The sequence below is a fragment of the Aptenodytes forsteri genome, unplaced genomic scaffold (assembly GCF_000699145.1).
Source record: "Aptenodytes forsteri isolate BGI_AS27 unplaced genomic scaffold, ASM69914v1 Scaffold297, whole genome shotgun sequence".
NCBI lineage: Eukaryota > Metazoa > Chordata > Aves > Sphenisciformes > Spheniscidae > Aptenodytes > Aptenodytes forsteri.
Window position 1 is genome coordinate 488,907 of NW_008796167.1, and position 4,419 is coordinate 493,325.

A 4,419-nucleotide genomic window follows, 5' to 3' on the forward strand; every position below is an offset into this window, starting at 1 on the left:
GGGGGGGGGGGGGGGGGGTGTCCCCCAGGGGCCCTCCCTGCCCACGGGGAGCCTGGGGACACCCCAGAGCTGCTGCTCCAGCAGAGCCTGCTCCAGCCACGCTGCACATTTAACCTCCATTAGGGAGATCATGAGCAACAGCAGCAATAATCGATCACCGTTGTTATTGCTAGGAAATGTTTGCAAAATCAATGTTTCCTCTGTAGCATAAGCAAGCAGGGCTTTTGTTGGTCGGCTGTTTTTCAGGCACGTTTCTGCCATAGAGTGGAAAACGCTGGATAACTGCAAAGTACGATGCAACAGATTTCCTAATTCCTGGCGGCACAGCCGCCTTCTCTCCATGCAAGGCTCTGCAAACACTCGAAGCAACCCCGCACACTTTGGCACGCGCTGCCGTACAGGGGGGAAACCTTCCCGGGCCACTTGCATGTGTTTAGGGACGGTGCGAGATGCCCGTGGGCGTTACTGCAGGCGATATTTCCATTTGCCTTCCCCTTGCACCTACCGCTCAGGGTGCTGCTCGCCTCCCTGCTGCTCCATGACGGCAATGTGTGAACATTGCTAAATGCCCAAAATGGGGCAGAGGAATTGGGCGTGCGCTGCCGGCAGTGCCAGATTCATGCTTTCAGCAGTTTTTGGTGCTTTATGCACTGTGGTCAGCACGCCAGGGACATGAAGCCCTATGCTGAGGAGCATGGCTGGGTGGGCTTGGCTGCCCTGGGGGATTTCCCAGGAACCCCAAGGGATGCTATGTTGAAAAAAGGGAATCCTGCCATTGGTTCAGCCATCCCTCTGTTCCAGGAGAGGGTTTTTTTGGTGACAAGAAACCATACCTTTAAACTCAAACGTTGAAAATTCAGAGCACAGCCCAGCTGGGGGGGGGGGGGGGGGGAAAAAAGCCAAAAAAACATAAAAATACATAAATCTCTATTTTCTGCACCAGTGAGTTTGTATTGGCCTGCTAGTTGACGGTCCTGAAGGTATCCGCTGGGATGCAACTACTATACATCCAAACTGTCACAAATGGAAATGTTGCTTTGAAAGACAAAGGGTAATTTATTGAGAAAAGGGTGTCATTTAGGTGGAAGGATGGACGGAAGAGAGACAGTCGCTGCAGAACTGCCAAGAAAGAATACCAGATCTGCTGATAGTCAGGGAACAGCTTTGAATTTCCAAGGCTGCCCTTGAGGGATAAGAAAATACAAGCTAAGGACAAAAAAAAAAAAAAAAGTCTTAAATACAGTGACAGCAGAAACCTGAAGGATCGCAGTGAAAAATGGGACTTTCTCCTCTCTAACAATAACCAAGAAAAAGATAGGAATGTAATTTGTAAAAGCTGTTAAATTGCCACCAAAATTGTAAGCTGGATGGAGAAATGACACAGAAGGAAAAAAGAAACAAATGCATATGTCGTTCCTGGAGTATTTCTTGAAAATGGGACTAGACGATGAACAGGGTGGAGGAGAAATGGAGCTGAGGAAGAGAAGAGCTGGGAGAACCCACCCGTCTCGGCTGGGCAACAGGAGCTGGTCACCACAAAAGCTTTACCCGGGAGCCTCTGTGGGCTGCGGGAGGAAAATGGGTTTGCGTGTCTCCAAAAACACAAACCCATAGATCCATCTTTTTTGTTTGTTTCTGAATAATACATCCTCCTCTGTCTTGGAGGGAGTTTATTTATATGGAAATGGCACTAAGGAGCCAGGCACAGGCAGCTTGCTCCTCTCCGAGCTTCAGGCTCCGGAGGGAACTTCTTGCCAGGAAGGAGTTTGCAGGATGGGCTCCCACTGACAAACTTCGGGGGAAACGAATTGCAAACAGCCTGGAGAAAGGCGTCATGATCTCTGCAAGAACCTTGCCCCAAGGCTTGCGCTTGCATGCTGCCCGTGGGGCGCAGGTGCCCGTGCCAGTGGGACGGGGGACCTGGGCACAAATGGCAAGGTGGGGAGACCAGGAGAGACGGGGTGTGCCCAGCACCAGCACGGCCCCTCTGAGCCCTTCCCAGCCCCGCTGCCCCCGAGCATCCTGACAAAGCCGAATGGCGCTTCAGTTATTTTAAGGCCATTAGAAAATGGATCCGCCGGGGAAGCAGAGTGTGTTTTGGGCACAACTCCAAAGCGTTACAGCATTAAAGCCTGCAGGCTGTGGGTGCGGGACGGCTCTCGCGTGCCCACCCCGGTCCTCAACAGCACTTGCAGCATCTGGATTGACTCAAGTTAAATAAGCAGAGGGTGCTGGGGGTGACGTGTCTCAGCCGAGGTCTTCCTGCTCTAGGACCTGAAGCCCCTGGCAGGCCTCAACCTGCTGCAGCCGAAGATTGAGATGAGGCTTCTTCAAATGCAAACCAATCAGCAAAACCGATCAAGCACCATCTTCTGATGCAAAAGCATCACCGTATGGATGTAGAAGCACATTTTTAGGCATGAAGGCTGCTTCAAAATGCCACTTCTTTATTTTTCACATGGTGATTGTCTAGCAGATATTTCCCTTAAGTCCCCAGAGCTGCAATCCCGGTGCTAGATGAAATGTCGCCATTTGTATTAGGGAAGTCATTGAAACTAGTTCTTTCTCAAACGTTTTAGTTGAAAACACGCTTGTACACCCACGTACAACAAAAGCAGGTGCTCAGAGGGTTGTCATTACCAAATTGTGACATTTCTCATGGCTGTCTCAAACACCGGGTGTTGGAATATTTCTTTTCAGCTGGAAACGTCTATGATTAAGCTGCAGCCAGTGAGAAAAGCAGCAGAAATTGCGTCTCCAGCTCCACAATTTAGCAGATCAGTGTGTGAGCACCTCTGACCCGGACCACCGCGTGAGTGGGAAGTTTCTCCTGAAAAACAAAGCAGCGCAAGACACCAGGTTTTGGGGAACAATTCAGCCTGCAGAAAATATAAAGCCGGGGAGGAAAATGAGGTGGGGGGAACCTTCCCAGCTGCAAACATCCTCTGCGTCCTCCTGCAGCCTCGGGGCCGCGGAGCCCCAGAGCTCCGCTCGTCAGGCTGCGGCTCACCGCTTCCGCCCTCTCATGTCTGGTCACATCACTCTAAATCAAAAGTTACAATAGCAAAGAAGTGTTGGACAGATTACAATGCAGGGAAATAATAGCAAGGGTGTTTTTTTCAAGGTTGAGAGGAAAGACAGGGAGGAGGGAGGGAGGAGGTGTTTCCAGATACCCCATCCCTTTAGAGAGCTCACAGGATTCAAATGGTTGGAGTGATCTTGACAGGCTAAAAACCCAATCTGCTGGAAATCATATACCTCAAATAATGTGCTATTGCTGCTGATCGACCGTGTATTTTAGGGCTGAATAGATACAGTATTAAATTCATCTCGAGTTCTCATTTGCCACCAGTTACTGCTTGTTTGACAAGGTTTGAGTGAAATTTGAAAGGCTTTTACTGAAAACGGTTGTAGGAGGAGTGAGGTTTGATGCGTTTTCTCAAGGACTGAGCAGCATCTGCCTGAGGCCCCCGGGTGCCGCGGGGGGCTGGGGTTGCTCTGCCACGCACCCCAAGCTGCCGCCCAGGAGAGAAGCCAAGGATGTATTTCATGGAATCATAGAACAGTTTGGGTTGGAAGGGACCTCTAAAGGTCACCTAGTCCAACCCCCCTGCTGTGGGCAGGGACATCTTCAACTAGATCAGGTTGCTCAGAGCCCCGTCCAACCTGACCTGGAATGTTTCCAGGGATGGGGCATCCACCACCTCTCTGGGCAACCTGTGCCAGTGTCTCACCACCCTCAGCGTAAAAAATTCCTTCCTTATATCTAGTCTAAATCTATCCCCCTTTAGTTTAAAGCCATTAATTTTATTTATTTATTTAATTGAAATACTGATGAATATTACCTTTACTGTTATAATGACATTCAGGTCTCCCACTTCCCGGTGCATTAACCACTGAGCCTTCCAACAATGTTGTGAAGCGATAAAGTTCTGTTTACCTAAAGGCAAAGCACGTTATTTACAGCCCTGTCCTCCCTCAGCCACAAGCTCTGCTGTCCCTGAGCTCGGGGGGACACCTTAGCTTGCCCCTCAGCTGAAAGAAAGATGAAAAAAAAATCCATCTCCACAGGCAACCTCATGCTTGGAGAAACCCTAAACTCGTCGCTGCCTCCTGGTGACTCCCAGCGTGCGTTTTGCGAGCGGAATCCCTTTGCAACTCTCCCCCTCGGCCCCTCGGGGCTGAAGCAACGCTGGTGCGGCACAGGGACACAGCGCCGGCTCATCCCTCGGGGTGAGGGAGCAGCCATGTGGGGCGCAGGGCCCCCCACGCAGGGCCCCCCGCGCAGGTCTGGCTCCTCGGGGATGTAGTCAGCTCACTGCCCGTCCCCTCGTGCACAGCCCCGGGCACGGGTCGCGGCTCAGCCCCTCGCGCGTGGCCCCACGTGCACGTTCCTCGCGCGCGGGCCCTGGCGCGGGT